The sequence below is a fragment of the Equus przewalskii genome, chromosome 6, assembly GCF_037783145.1.
Source record: "Equus przewalskii isolate Varuska chromosome 6, EquPr2, whole genome shotgun sequence".
Taxonomy (NCBI): Eukaryota; Metazoa; Chordata; class Mammalia; order Perissodactyla; family Equidae; genus Equus; species Equus przewalskii.
This window is the reverse complement of record NC_091836.1, coordinates 53,753,866-53,769,224: the sequence shown is the minus strand read 5'-3', so window position 1 is coordinate 53,769,224 and position 15,359 is coordinate 53,753,866. Positions and strand designations below refer to the sequence as shown.

Genomic DNA, 15,359 nt, shown 5'->3' with positions numbered 1-15,359 from the left:
CACACAGCACAGCAATGGCCATCTAAACTTAGAAAAAAATCCTAGAAGAGCTGGTCTGTGCCTAGCCTGCTTTCATGGGTACTCACAGCCATCTATGCTCACCACCACGATCTAGGCTCACCACCACCATCACGGCTCCCATCTCACTAGAGCAAAAGGCTAAAGTCCCCACAAAGACTGGCAAGGACCTACTCGATCCTTGATTCCCTCACTTACCTCTCAGATCTCACATCCTCCTGATCTCTCTCTCTCTCTTACACACACACACACACACACACACACACACACACACACACTCCTGCCATCCCAGCAGGTATCCACACCCCCCTCAAGGCCTCTGTACTTGTGGTCCCCTCTGCCTGGAATGCTTTCCCTCCACACATCAGCTCCTCCCCTGACCCCTCCTCAGATCCAAGCTCCAACCCTCCCTTCCCAGCACAGCCTGCCATAACCCCCTTTCAGCACCTCCCCACCACCCCCTCTGCCCCTGCCACTCCCCATGCTTTTCAGCCATCATCACCACCTCATATACTGTTCTGAGTTGAACAGAGGCCCCCGAAACTCCATGTCCACCCGGAACCTCAGATTGTGACTTCCTTTGGAAATAGGGCCTTTGCAGATGTCATCAGTCAAGATGAGGACGCACTGGAATAGAGTGGGCCCTAATCCAGTAACCGGTGTCCTTATAAGAAAACAGGAGACACAGGGGCAAGGCCGTGCGACAACAGAGGCAGAGAGCAGAGGTATGCTGCCATAAGACAAGAACAGCCAGGACTGCCCGCAACCACCAGAAGTCAGAGAGAAGCATGGGACAGATGCTCCGTCAGGACCTCCGGGACCTCGAGAGAAGACACCGTTGTTGAAGCCATCTGGTTTGTGGTCCTTTGTTGCAGCAGTCCGAGGAGACCCATACACATACCATGAATTATAATCATTTATCGTCTGTCACCCCACACTAGAAAATAAACTGCAGAAGAACAGGATTTTAACTTCTTTTGTTCAGTGCGAAATGCCCAAAGCATAGAACAGCATCTGGCCCTCAGTAGGCACTCAATAAATATTTGCTGAGAGAGTTGTGAATGAATGAAGATGAGTTTAGAAGGCAGGCTGGGGTGCGATACCCATCCTACAGAGGGCAAACCTGAGAGGCTAATGTTCTAACCTCGCTCAGAGACATAAGAACCAGGACCAGAAATGAACTGGGACCTTGTTCGTTCACTTGAACAATAATACGGAGCTCCTCCAGGGACTAAGTGCCCGCAGGATGGCTGCCACAACGCAGTAATCCCTAACCATGTATGTGGGGTGGAGAGACAGAAGGACAGGCTCCAGGCTTGGCTCTCCCCCAACTAGGGCCTTGACGCTGAACCGGGTAGCTCACCCCTGGGTCTCAGTGTCCTCATCTACAAGCTGAAGGGTGGATTAGAAGCCAAGGCTACCTGCTCTCTAAGGGGCAGGCAAGGTTTGTTTGTAATCTGTGCTGCTGCCGAGAAGCCTTCTCGGACCTCTGGAGCCAAGGTGAAGTCTCCGTTCCGCTGACTTACATGTAGGGCAGGACATCTGGCACTTTCCCCACTCTACTCTGAAATCTCTCTCATACCACAGGCCACTATGATCTCGTTTGCATAGTTAATTTTCACACACATTATCTGGACTCACATCACAGGCCTCTGCATCTGGTGCTCTGCAAGCCACGCAGCCTGCCCAGGCCCCGCCTGTGTCCTTGCTGGGTGGCTCTGCTCCTCCCAAGCCTGCAGACGACAAGCTCACCCACCAAGCTCGGCTCCCAAGAGCAAGGCTTCCTTTCCCCATCTCGACCTCGGCGGCCTGGGCTGCTTTGTAGATCTCGGGTACAGCCTTCTTTCTCAGCCTGCAGGTCTCAGACCTCCAGTTCGGGTGAACCATCAGCAAACACACCAGGGACTTCACATGAACTTGCTCTCATCCATAAACACGCATGCACATGCACACACGTGTGGACATCAGTCCCTGAGGGGTGCAATTACAAATCATGAGGGGTATGAAACCAGCACAGACATCAACCTGGGGCCAGCACTGTTAGCAACGTAACCAGGTAAAAGGTAAAAGCCTGAGCTTGGGAGCCAGGCTCCAGAGTCTGAATCTCAGCCCTGCCTCGCCTTGGGCTTGACTTGACTCTATGTCTCTGCACTTCGTCTTACAAAGGCCTTAGAGGAGCGAACGGCAGACCTCTGCAAAGCGCCTAACACCATGTAGTTCTCTTTTCCCACATCTGGAAATGGGTAGCTCATGTCAGCGTGCAGAAGAGGGAAAAGAGCCTCAACCCCCTAGGCCGAGGAGACCTGGACCCCATCTCCGCTCTGTACTGGCCAGCTGTGGCACGGGGAGGCACCTCACCTCGCAGGGCCTCGCTCCGCCTCTTCAAGAACAAAAGGGACAGGTGGTCCTGAGCACCCCTTGCACTCAGTCTGTCTAAGAAAGGGAAAGGCCTCTGTGCTCTGGGCCTTGGTGCTTCACAGCAGGAGGTCTGGTCTAAGGAGAGACCTGAGCCTTGCTCTCCTGCCCCACAGAAGGCTCCCTGCCAGACCTCCCCGTCCATCCCTGCCTTACTCCCACAACCCTGATAGATCTGAATCTGCCTCTAGTAGCTACTATCTCCTGGCCTCCTCTCTTTAACACTACCAGCTTATGTGCATTTTTATACTTAGCAAATGTAATATGCATTCGTGCACTTAAACACATTTATTAAGGAAAGGGGAACAGAAGTAAGAGTAGCAATTCCTCAAAATTAGTGAGCACTTATTAGGTAATAGGCCGAGAGCTTTACAAACATTACTCTCCTAATCCTCACAACAACCCTGTGAAGTAGGTACTGATATTATTCTTGATTTACAGATGAGGAAACTGAGGCCCACAGAGATAAAATAACTTTGCATAAGTCCCACAGCCATAAGGGGCTGAATGGGAGCTGGAACTCAGCTTGGCCTGACCCTAGAGTCTCTTTGTCACCCCAGGCTGCCTCCTCCATCACTCCTCTCTGGCCCCTGCTGAGCGGCTGGTAAAGGACAACATCATCCAGTAAGCCAGAGCTTCCCAAAACCCACTGGGCACCTCAGTCTGCACGGACGGCCCGAGGTGAGGGCCTCCAGAGGCCCCCTCTACCACATCAGGCCCCTGGAACACCTCCTAAGAAACCGTGGCTTCTCCCCAAAGTACCTTGCTAGAAGACAAATCATCACAATATTCTCACAAGAAGCCAAGAGAGACGGGGACTGACTGCACCACAGGAAGGAAAGACCCACCACCACAGAATTCGCTTTACCACACCCACAGAGGCTATTCCACAAGCAAGAGGGTCTAATTTTCCAGGATGCAATCCTTAAATGTTCTTCCAGTTCAGCTTTCCCATCTCAAATCCCCAACCTGGCAGGGCAGCACAGACTGGTCTCAATGTGCTACTTACACCCGCTCGCTTCCTCGGGGGAGAGGTTCAGAAACATGCTGGCAGGTTACACCAAAATCCAAGTGTTCTGTTACAGTATCCAGCCTCTGGGAAAAGCAGAGAGAATGTGAAACCAGGAACACTTGCTTCCAGTGCCACGTTGCATCCCCTGGCGGCAGGCTGCTCACACCACCCTGAGCAGAGCCTCGGTTCTCGAGGGCTCTGCTCTCTCATCCTCCACGGTTACTATAGACCCGTCCACTAAGATCCAGAAGCCAAATGACTAGTCTCAGAGCCTCACTAGTAATCAGTGAAATGCCTACTAAACACTATCCATTTCTTTCACCTAGAAGAATGGCAGCCCATGGTGAAATGGGTAGCCACATCCACCACTGGTAGTTTAAACCGGGACAGCCCCTGAGAGCGCAGTGTGGGTACCGCTGTAACCGGTGAAATGTGTAGCACCTTTGACACACCAATTCCACTCCTAGAAACACATGCATATGTGCATAGCAATATGTATGTATGAAGATACAATAGCAAAACTGATGAGTCAGTTTATATGTCTATCACTAGGCGACTGACTCCTAAATTATGTTAAATCCATGCTATGAAATATTTTGTAGACAAATTAAGAGAGAAGAGCTACACGCATAAGATCTCCAAGATATATTTCGTGAAAAGAGAAAATAGTGAAACAATATCTGTGACGTGACTAGATTTAAGCTTACAAAAAAACCCAAAACTATATGTATTGTGTCTATACAGGCTGATGGACAGTTTCAGGATATGAATGAAACTGCTAAAACCGGTTACTTCTGAGGACCCAGCAAGGAGGCGGGGCATGGGGAGGGGTGCGGGGTGAAGGGGGACCTCACATTTTCTGCTCTGTACTCCTCTACTATTTAGCGGGAGGGTGGGGTGCAAGAGCATAACACAGTCATGTATTACCTATATCATTTAAGAAAAAAAGCAGTTGAACTGATTAAAAAGCAACACCACCACCATCAAAAATGAGTTCTCGTTCTGGTGTGAGATCATAGCACCAATCTGAACAACTTCTGGTGCCACACTCCAGGGTTCACAGGAGTGACTGATTAAGTTCAATTTCTAAGCCCCTCATGACAGACTGGATTGGGACCAACAGGAAAGAAGGGAAATGTGAGATGCGAGGAAAACTTTCCTAAAAGCTCTGTGGAAGCTGCAAACCTGTCCACCCTGGACCTGCCCAGCTCCCAAACTAGCTGTTCTGAGACCTTCCTCCCTCTCGCTCTCCCGGGATTGAGAGAGTTCCCTTTCCCACAGCAGAGGGGAGGCTGCCCACTGTCCCCAGCAGAGCTGCTCCCAGGCGAAGCCAAAGAAACGGCCTGGCCTCACTCCACCTTCCCAACAGAGGCACCGTGTGCCAGGCTCCTGGAACCGCAGGAAGAGCCAAGACGGGCAGCCCCAAAGCCCACTCATTCAAGTCCCTCCACTTCGGCAAACAGCCCAGGCATCTCTTCACACTCACTGCTGAAGTCCAAATGGAACCAGTACACACATCAGATGGCGCTGCCAACACAACAGCAACAATGTGCAAAAGGGAGAGATAAGTCAATGGGATCCCAGCTAAATATATATTTATTCTTCCTGCTTGTCAGCAGTAGCACTTCTGTAGATTCAAACATTTGATAAATATCATTTTTGCTTTCCAGTAATAATTAAAACAAACACACGCACACACAGCTAAACACAAAGCAAAAAGAAAAACAACAATGGGGCTTTGATTAGGGCACAATGTTCAAGAGGGAGGCATGACAGCCCACATCCTCAGGGAAAAATGCTCTCCTCCCATTAAGACAGGGACCTCGTTAGCGCACCACTCCCCGGGCACTTTAACAGTCTGCCGCTAGGGGGCTATCGAGAGGGGTCCTTAGGACAAGGAAAAGAGGTCACATCTTGAAGGGAAAGGGGTGACCACAAGCAGAAAGTAGGGGAGCTGACTCTTCTGCAGTGACTAGCCACAGAGACGGCTTGTGACTGCACATACTGGGAAGCTCACGGTCCAATAAAGGTAACTGTTGGCCTCCTCGCAGTGAAGACACAGCCCAGATAAAGTCAGAACCTGATCGACTGGCCTGAGCCAAGCAAGAATGAATTATCTGAAGGGCATGGGTTTATGCAATCTGGAGAACAGAAGCGCAAGCAAGTGTCTTACAGAGTCTGGAACTGACCAGGGGAGAGGGCATGAGACCAGCATATTCATGATGTGGCAACAACAGTGCCTCCTATGATGGGGACCCATGGACACTAGCCACCAGGACCAACCGCCTCCCCCTGCTGACTCCGGTTCACCCGAGTATGGCCTGGCTCCCACTGAGACTGCACCCTTCAGGGAAGGGTGGTCTCATCTCCTGGAGGGGCTGGCCACCACTGTGACCTCCCCTACCCTCCCTCCCCTTTCCTGGCAGGGCGCACAAGCCTCTGCCTGCACAGGTGTTGGAATCGCACAGATCACGGCTGACACTCAGACTAACCACTTGCTGGCTACGTGGATGCACGTGTGTTGTGTGCCCATTTCCTCATCCGTGCGCTGGGAATAACACGATCCACCTCCAGAGCTGCTGCAAGGATTCAACCCAAGTAGCAGAGAGCCTAACTCCCCAAGAATGATCAGGACGCTACCTGTCCCCAACCTGGCTCCCGAGTCTGCTCTTCACCACGTCGCTGTACCACCCCTTCATGACCAATGAATGGGCATCAACTCAAGGGAAAAGAAAGCACACTCAAGATCTAAAAATGAAGGTTAATAAACATAAAAACTAAGCTACCAGAATCAATTCATTATCAAAATACTGCAAGAGGAGGGAAGAGCAGGCAAACATCACTTTGGGGAGGAAATGCTTTCAAAATATAAAGCTCTATGGTTTTTTGGACTTCACTTGCTCCAGAGATTTGGGAAGATTACATTTCAAAAGCTCACAAAGGAGACACTTCTATTTTTTTTAAACTATTTCTTAATTAATATCTTCAGAGAACTAAGGAGTACTTTTATAGACTGACTGAATCTTAATAAAATTCTCAGAGAAATTCTGGCATCAGTCACAACAAACACCCTCTTGGAATTTAATTTCCTTTACAGCACACAACTTACTATGGAAACTCATTTATGATGCCACCACAACCAGTGAAAATCTGCCTGGAGCACAAAAACTTCAAAGGCCCACAAGAGAGCCGTATAGGACTAGACGGAAATTGGCCCCATATTTAGCCAAATCCTACATCAGACAGACATTTCCCCCACGCCAAACTTTCCAGCTTTTACTGTCAGATTCAACTCTTCCATCTCCTTCCAGCCCACATCCACCCTGCCCTCCCACCTTACACACCAGCTCTTCCAACGCCTCCTTCCAGCCAGAAACCCCCCAGATTCAGTATCTTTCCCCTGTCCAACAAAATGAATAAAAAAGGAGAGAAGGGCACAAAATGGACAAAGGGAAACTAACTACATCCATCTTCAACTTCCTATCAAAGACTTGGCCTTTCCGGCTTCTGGTTTGGTTCAATTCCCTCCTTTTAGGTGATCGCAAGGCCTGGAATATTCACTGTGTGTGCTGGAGGCTGGAGTGGGAAGGCAAAAGCTGGAAGAATTATTCATAAGTACAAAAACGTACTTTAAAAGACTTTCTCTCTTGAGGACAATTCCGACTGGAAGACTTAACCCCATTATCCCGAGTGCCTACTGGCAAGGGCAGGGAGAGGGGTGGACACCAACCTTTACTGAGCACCCACTGCAATTCCCCGGTATATCTCATTTAATATAAGGCCGATAACGTTATCCTGAATAACCCAGACTGAGGGGGGCCAGGTGACAGGCTCAGGGACATCCAGGCCCACCAAACTCCAAGACTCATGGACTGATAAGCTTCCAGTGTCCCCAGGTGCTGATACTAAAACGCCGTGCTGAGTTGGAGGGCACTTTACAGTCTACATGTTGCTTTTCAGATACATTATCTCATTTAATATCACGACCCTGTAGGAGAGCTAAGAATTCCTTTTCCACTAACACAAAAGGCTATTTGGTTTCAAAGATCATCAGTAACTCGTGCAAGCTAGCTCTAACACCTACAGAGTTGTGCCCTCTCTGAGCTTTCTCACCTCACGGTGCCTGATAGATGGCAGGGGCTCAAATGGTAACTATTACTAGCATCAAGATTTTTATTAATCTAGCGGTGGGCCCAGTGGCATAGTAGTTAAGTTGAGTGCACTCCACTTCGGCGGCCCAGTTCGCGGGTTCAGATCTCAAAAGGACCTACACCACTCGTCAGCCATGCTGTGTGGCACCACACATACAAAGTGGAAGAAGATTAGCACAGATGTTAGTTCAGGGCTAATCTTCCGCAAGCTAAAAAAAAGAAGATTGGCAACTGATGTTAGCTCAGGGCTAATCTTCCTCAGCAAAAAAAAAAAAAAAAAAAAAAGACTATTAACTTAATAGCCTTCACACATACACACACACATAAGTACATATACTACAGATACTTTAAAGACTGAGCATAATTAGTCAAGCCTTTACTTGTTGGAGAGGATATAATTTTATCACCACCTCAAACTCAGAGATAACCACTAACTGCAGCTTCCAAGAAACTGACAGAAAAGGATTACTGAAAATGATGTGGTCAAACCCAGTATGGATTTTGAAAGCTACTAATGGAAGAGAAGAGAAGGACAGGAGCATTCAGTTACAATAAAATACAAAAAAATCTTCCTCTCCTTCCAGCACCATGGCTTGATCATTAATGTGCTGTTTGACCCAGCCATGTCATTTCAACTCTGTGATGACCTTCAACATCCAACACAAGATGGCCAGCAGGTGACCCGGAAGTCTAGTGAGAGGCTGCCCAGGGGGGTTGGGGAATAGGGGTAGAGTGGATACATCATTACCTCCAGCTACTTTTAATGTGCTGCATCTAATTCGTTGTTTGCCTATTAATTACACTCACTTGAAAAGAAAGCTGGGAAGTTCAGAAATGCCAGATGCAACAGGAATCAGCTCACCAGGTCTCAAGCCAGAATGGAAAGGATGACAGAAGTGTGGTGGCACAAGGATCCCAGCATCAGTCAGACAAGGAAATCTATAGCACTATGGCAGTGAGGGATCCTGGGGATGTTCTCTGAGTGAGGCTGCACCAAGACCCATCCAACTGAGCATCACTCCAGGCTTGAAGGTTAAAACAAAAGAAGAAATTCAGGTCCACAGGTGAGATAACACGGAATTCTCTTTAAGCACAATTAACAACTTTATCGTAAAGATAGCTGGCCAGCCATGTACATGAATTGCCTGCATGGGAACAGTATTCATACTGTAAATCTAGTACCAATGATGGTTAGTTTTTGTTTTGTTTTGCTTTTGGCCATCTTTCTTGCTTCTTATCTGTTTTAAGTCCATCCTAATTGCTTTATAAGAATAGACTGAGGTTGATTTTGTGTGGCTGATCTAGTCTCACAAGAAGAAAGATTTCAGTCTCCCTCAGAAACCTACTCCTGCCTCCCTCAGATTGTCTAGCTCTCTTTATACCCCATTTCACAGATAAGGAAACTGAAGTCCAGAGAGGGCGAGTGACTCATCCAAGGTCACACTCCTTCTAATACATCTAGGACTAGAACTAGGGCTCAAGAGGCCCCCAGTGTGCATCTCCACCCCTATCACTGCTGCAAATGACATGGCATACTTGTGTCTTGAATACAAAGTTTATTTGAAGGGGAAAAAAAAGCCAACATGAGTCATCTCCATTGTCAAGGGACACCACACAGGTTGCTCTAATAAAGCATCCAGCATCTCCACAACCACTTGTTTCTGAAATAACCAACCTCAGCCAGAGAATAAAAGGCCATGTCTCATACCCGCTTCAGGACACCCACCACCCGGTTAGCTGACATGCTGCTGGGCCCTGGGGACCTGCTGGCCCAACGCAGGGAATCCAGAGCTGGCGGTCCTGGAGAGGAAATGGGGTGGATGGGTGTGGGAGGAGGTCAGAGCTGTGTTTTCCCATAGCTCCCGGCGACAGTTACGATTTCATGCAACCCCATCCTACTCACCTGGGAACCCCAAAATACCATCCACTCAGGGGGTCCTCCATAACTTCCCCAGGACAAAAGCACTGCAGTCTGGGAGGTGAATCTGGCAGGTGGGGAGGGGCGGTACTTGACCCAAGCGGTAGAGGAAGCAACGCTCAGCTCCCTCCCCAACCCCTTACAGGAACTCCCCATCGGGTCTTCAGATGCCAGCGGCGTCCCCAACTCTGAGCCTGACCCCTCTCTGGGTCTGCCCCGAAAGAGGAGGGGAGGAGGCAAAGCCCACCCTCCATCGCTCTACCCCGCTGGCCACCCTCTGGTGCGCGGGCCCGCCTCCCTGCCTACCTCCCCCCAACGCCCCTCCCCCGCAGAGCCCCGGCCGGACACTTGCCCACTCCCGCCCAAGACGCGAAGCGCACCCCCTTCGCCCGCCCGCACAGTCCCTGCGTCTCCCACCTTCCCAAACGGGGCCCTCCCGGCCGGCCGGCCCGCCTCCAGCCCGGGGCCCCTCTCACCGCGTCCCTCCGGCCCCCGGAGTCCGCCCGGCACGCGCACTTCCCGCCCGGCCCACGCGGGCTCGCGGTCCGCCCCAACTTTTCCCGGCCGCGGCCGGGGCCCCGCAGCGGCGGGCAATCGGCGTCCGGCGCCGCGACGGGCGGCCCGGCTCGCGTCCCCCCGGCGCCCGCCGCACGAGTTGCGCTCGGGACCCGCTCGGCGCCCGGGCCTCGGCCGTCAGCCCGCGCGGAGGCGGAGCCGGCGTGGCGGGAACCGCGCTGTCCCGGCGCCACCTCCCCGGCCCGGGGCCCGCAGCAGGGGCCCCGCGCGCCCGCCCGGCCGCTGCCTGCCCACCTGCCCGCGGCGCCGGGGCCGCTCACCTCCTCCCGCCGCCGCTGCCGGCCAGACGTGGCAGGGGCCGCCGCCGCTCGCGCTCCCCGCCTCGCCGCGCCTCGCCTCTCCTCTCGGCGCCCGCGCGGGCGGCTCCGGCGAGCCGGACCGCAGCGCCAGGCGCCCTCTGCCGCCGGGAAGCCGCATCCTCTCGCCCTAACCCTAACTGGCTGGCCGCCCCCGCCCGGGCCTCGGCCCCGGCCTCCCGCTTCTCCCCCGGCCTCGCCGCTGCCTCCGGGGAGCCTGCCCTGACCACCCAGCCGCTGGGCGCCTTTCCTCCCGCTCCCGCGCAGCTCCCGGGTTGATACATTTCCAGCTTCTCTGAATGCCTCCCCCAGGAGATAGTAAAATCGGACGGGGTTGGGGGGGCGGGTACCAGGGGAGCAATCACCACGTCTCCCGCATTCGCCGTTTTCTCTCCTAGGGCTGGGTTAAGCGCCCTGCCTGGAATATCCAAGTGCGCAATGAATACTTCTTGAGGAGCGAAAGAGTGAATGAATGAGTAGACAGAGATTTTTGCCACTCTCCACCCAAGTAGGCTTTCAAACTTCAAGTCGACAGCTATCCCGACCTGGATTTGTTTTTTGTATATTACACACACACGCACACGCACACACACACACGCACACACACACACACACACAGGCGTGTGCAGCTTTCTTTGCATGAATAAATGGGACTCACCATTCCCCACCTCAGCCCAGCGCCAAAGACACACAAGGCCCACAGCTAGATGTTATTCAGGGCTTTGAGTCAAATAGACAGGTTTTAGATCTGCCACTTCAAAGTTGGGAAATCCCGGGAAAGCTGATCTCCCTGGGCTCAGTTACCTTATCTATAAATTAAGAGTAATAAAATCGGGGCTGGCCGTGTGGCCGAGTGGTTAAGTTCGCGCGCTCTGCTGCAGGCGGCCCAGTGTTACTTTGGTTCGAATCCTGGGTGCAGACATGGCACTGCTCATCAAACCACGCTGAGGCAGCGTCTCACATGCCACAACTAGAAGGACCCACAATGAAGAATATACAACTATGTACCGGGGGGGCTTTGGGGAGAAAAAGGGAAAAAAAATTTAAAAATCTTTAAAAAAAAGAATAATAAAATCTACTTCATAAGGTTGTTGTGAAGAGTCATTGACATCATGCATTGTGTGCAAAGCACTTTGCACGGCCCATCCCCCCATGTGTACTGTACTATCTACATGGTAACTATTGTTAGTAGTATTAGTAGTATTATTACTGGTCTAGTAGGTGATAGAAGCTATGGGCAAAATATAAGATAATGGGTACCTTTTCGCCTGAGGACAACCTTAATACCCTTGCACGCGTGTATCATCACCTGCCCAACAGAGCCAACCCTGGTGGCAAAACCTCTCCAGTGCCTCCTCTGCCGCCCCCAAGAATTAACTGGTCTTGGTTTTTTGAAGAGCTGTAGAACCGGCTTTCCTGCAGGTTTTCCGCCTGGGTGTCGGTGGCCAATCTCTTCATTAACAAGTGTTTATTTTATTGCGAAGGCCGTGAACAGTTTGAGGGCCCCTGCGGTCTACTGCCTCTTCCTGTTTTCTTCTTGCTCCTCTCTTAACACCTTGAGGCCATCTTTTCGCTTCTGACAGTCTCCTTCCTGCTCCACGCATAAAGCGGCAGTGAGGACAGTCAAGTGCATCAGATAGGACAAGGCTGAAATCCCAGCCCGTCCACCTTGGGTTTTCTGCACCTCGGTACCCTCAATTGTAAACTGTGGAGAATAACGCTTCTCTGTGGCGTTGAGAGAGAACTGATGATCCAGTCTGCATGCAGTCACTGGGACATATAGACGTTTAATAAAAGGCCACTATCGATTAGTTTATTTAACAAGCACTTAGGGAGCATCTACTGAGTGTTGTAGATGCTAGAAGAGTGAGGGCAACAAGCATGGGTGAGGTAAGATTGCCACCCTCAAAGGAGTTTGAGGTCTTGTGGATGAGACAGGCAGGCACATACTGGGGCAGAAGGATTGGGGGGACATGATGCTGCTAAGTATGAATGAAATTTGCAAGCCTGAAGCTCCAAATTGGGGCAGTGGTACTGCGTCGTGGATTGCTTTAACTCATTATAATTGTAAATGCTCTTTTCCTCTAAATATTATGTACCTAACTTCCCAAGGCCACTGCTAAAAGTTAATGAATAATTTTATGAGGCAAGCAGAGCCGTTTGATGTAGGATTCAGTCCCTTAATAGGTTGACTCCAAATCCTTCCTTATACTAGTAATAACATGTATATTGTAACTTTGTGACAGCACCATAATTTATAAGTTAAAGTTGCATATCTCGCAATGCATGTCTAAAAGGGAGAGTTCACATATTGCTACACTAATGGCCTCTGATGAATCATACCTCAGTATCCACGCCCTTGGTGGTGGCCTCTCCCACATTGACACTGGGCTTGGCCATGTGACATGCTTTGGCCACTGGGACATCAGCAAACACGGCAAAAGCAGGGACATTTGATAAGCACTTGTGCCTGGCTCCTTGCTTTCTTGGAACACTGCGAAGAAAACTGGTCCAACCTCCTTGAAAATGACAGACCCCAAGCAGAGGGACGTTTGCCATCTCAGCCGCGCCAGCCCCCCGCCAACCCACCAGCTGAACGCAGCCCTGTGAGCGTGCCCGGGCAACCTGAGAATTGTGAGAAATAAGACCATTGTGTTAAGCCACGAAGTGTTGGGGTGGTTTGTTACACAGCGATAGACAACTGATACATCACACACTGGCCTGTCAACAGTTCCAAGGTCTTGGTGAAATTCACCCAAGAGTCAGGACTCTTACTAGTGTTTTCTTTCATGAAGCATTCAATTGACATCTCTGTGTCTCAGTTTATCAGGGTAACACACTTTAAGTTACGCCTCCTTTCAAAGTTCTTCAATGAATGCCTACCAAGCCTGGTACTGTTAAAAATCCTTGGGCAGCTGACATGACCACAAGCTGACAAAGTCAGCTGCTTTAAACATTGTAGCTCCTTGGAACATAACAGGTGTTATAGAGGTCACGTGTGTTTCTCTCTCTCACTTTTTTGTAAACTTCTTAATAATGGACACCTTGTCCAGTTTGACAAGATTTCACCATAGATCATGAAACGTTGGAGAAGGAAGGGAAGTTAGAGATGAGTTAATCCACGGTCTTATTTTAAAGAGGAGGAAACTGGGGCAAAGAGAGATTATAAGGACCTAATAAATTCCTAGGGTCCTTTAGGTTGCTCAGAGCAGAACCGGGATGACCAATTCAAAGTTCTTTACACTGTTGGGTGGATTGTCCTGTTTTTCCCTTGTGATATTGCTTGCTGCTAAAAATATCCCCCTCGTGATCAAAATATCTTGACAGCTTTCCTTTTTATTTAGGATAAAATAAACTGAACTCTTAACCTGGCCCCACGAGGTCTGGTGCAGCTTGCCCCTCCAGAGCCTTGGTTCAGCTCTACTGCTCACACAGAACACTCTATCCACCCCAGTTTTTTCTGTCCTTGCATCACCCCACTCAAGATTAGAGGACCTGAAAGAAAATCGGCTTGGCCCAGCCTGGCCACATGCCCAACTCCAGCACCAGAAGAACAGGGCTCCCTGAATGAAAGCCCCCAAAGATAATCATCAGGGTCTCGTTAGCAGAAGAGAAAGTGGATCGAAGATGACAAAAACAACAAATGTCCGCTACATTATCTCTCGGGCCTGAGCTTAAATGTCGCTTTCTCAGGGAAGTTTTCTTAAGCACTCCATCTGTTATACTCTCTCAAGACACTCTTTATTTTTCACTGTTCTTATCACATTTTATAATTACATATTTATTTGTTTGTTTGTTCCTCTCATGTTCTCCCTGCATAAGACAAAGAGCTGTGTTTGTTTGCCCACTACTACATGCTTGTCACCTGGCATAGAGACTGGTGCATAATCGGCTCTCAATAAATATTTATTGACTGAATGAATGAATAATATAGGCCTTGTGGTTCTTCAGACTCGGTCCACATGACATTAGCTTTGAGGAACAGGAGAGAAAAGACAAAGAGCATATGGTGAGTACAGGTTTGTGAAAGACACGCCATGCTGGGTCCCTGTGTGATGCTGTGAAGAAGACAAGGACTCATACTCAAGATAAATGACAAACACTACCTTGTGCATCAGAGATGTGCCGGGTTGTGCTATGCTGCACTGTGTTGTCCTAGTCTTGGGGGATAAATTATATCAGCAATGAAGCCAAGAGCGAGGAGGTCTAGAATGGCGAAGCTCTGGGCCTCAGAGTGTTTGCAGAAGTAGGAACCTTCAAAACTGAAATTGGCTTCGTGGCCTGGCTGCAGCTGCCAAGAGCAGAGGTCGGCAGTGTATGTTCATAAACCTCGGCCCCTCACGTGCTGTCTGTGGAGTCTCGACAGCAGAGGCCCCAGCTCATCTGCTGACGGCCACAGGTCCGTGGGGAGGTTTTTGCCAGTCTGGGGCAAAAGGAGAGCTTATTGGAGCAATATAAAGCTAAATGTATTCCTTTTTTGTATCAGTGAATGTTATATTTGTGATAGCTTGGGGGTTTTGGTTTTGGTCGTTTTTTGGCAAAATTAAAAGTTGGCAACCTCAGTTTCCCTCCTAAATATTTTTGTACTGTTGCTGGTCCAGACAATCTGAAAGCCTCAGAAATGACCACTTCACAATCTCAGAGACCTGGGCAGGCCCCACCAGGGCTCCTCAGACTTAGTAGCCGGTCACTAAATCAACCGTTGTTGTTGCTATTGTCTCCATCAGACGACTCAGCCTCATAGCAGTCATATCAGCTCCGTGATTAGAACAGGGGGCTGAAGAGGCCTCACGCCCAGGACTGCCTCTGCAGCCGAGGGGCAGGAGCGAGCTGGCTGTGGCTCTGGAGATGTCCTGCTGGGAACGAAGCCCTGGGCTTGAGATCTGATCAGTGACTGTGTGTGTGTGTGTGTTTGTGTCTGCTTGTGGCAGAGCAAATCCTTCTTAGGTCACCAACACTGTTCCACCACAGGG

The 15,359-nt window shown here is 50.2% G+C and overlaps 1 long non-coding RNA gene across 1 annotated transcript in view; it reads right to left on the bottom strand.

Annotated features, from left to right (window-relative positions):
- LOC103554595 (uncharacterized) overlaps nt 1-10,482 on the bottom strand; it is a 61,198-nt gene extending 50,716 nt beyond the window's left edge. Inside the window, exon 1 of the long non-coding RNA XR_011541098.1 lies at nt 10,351-10,482. This is a non-coding gene — a long non-coding RNA (uncharacterized lncRNA). The remainder of the gene's footprint in view (nt 1-10,350) is intronic.
- Between the last annotated feature and the right edge of the window lie 4,877 nt (nt 10,483-15,359).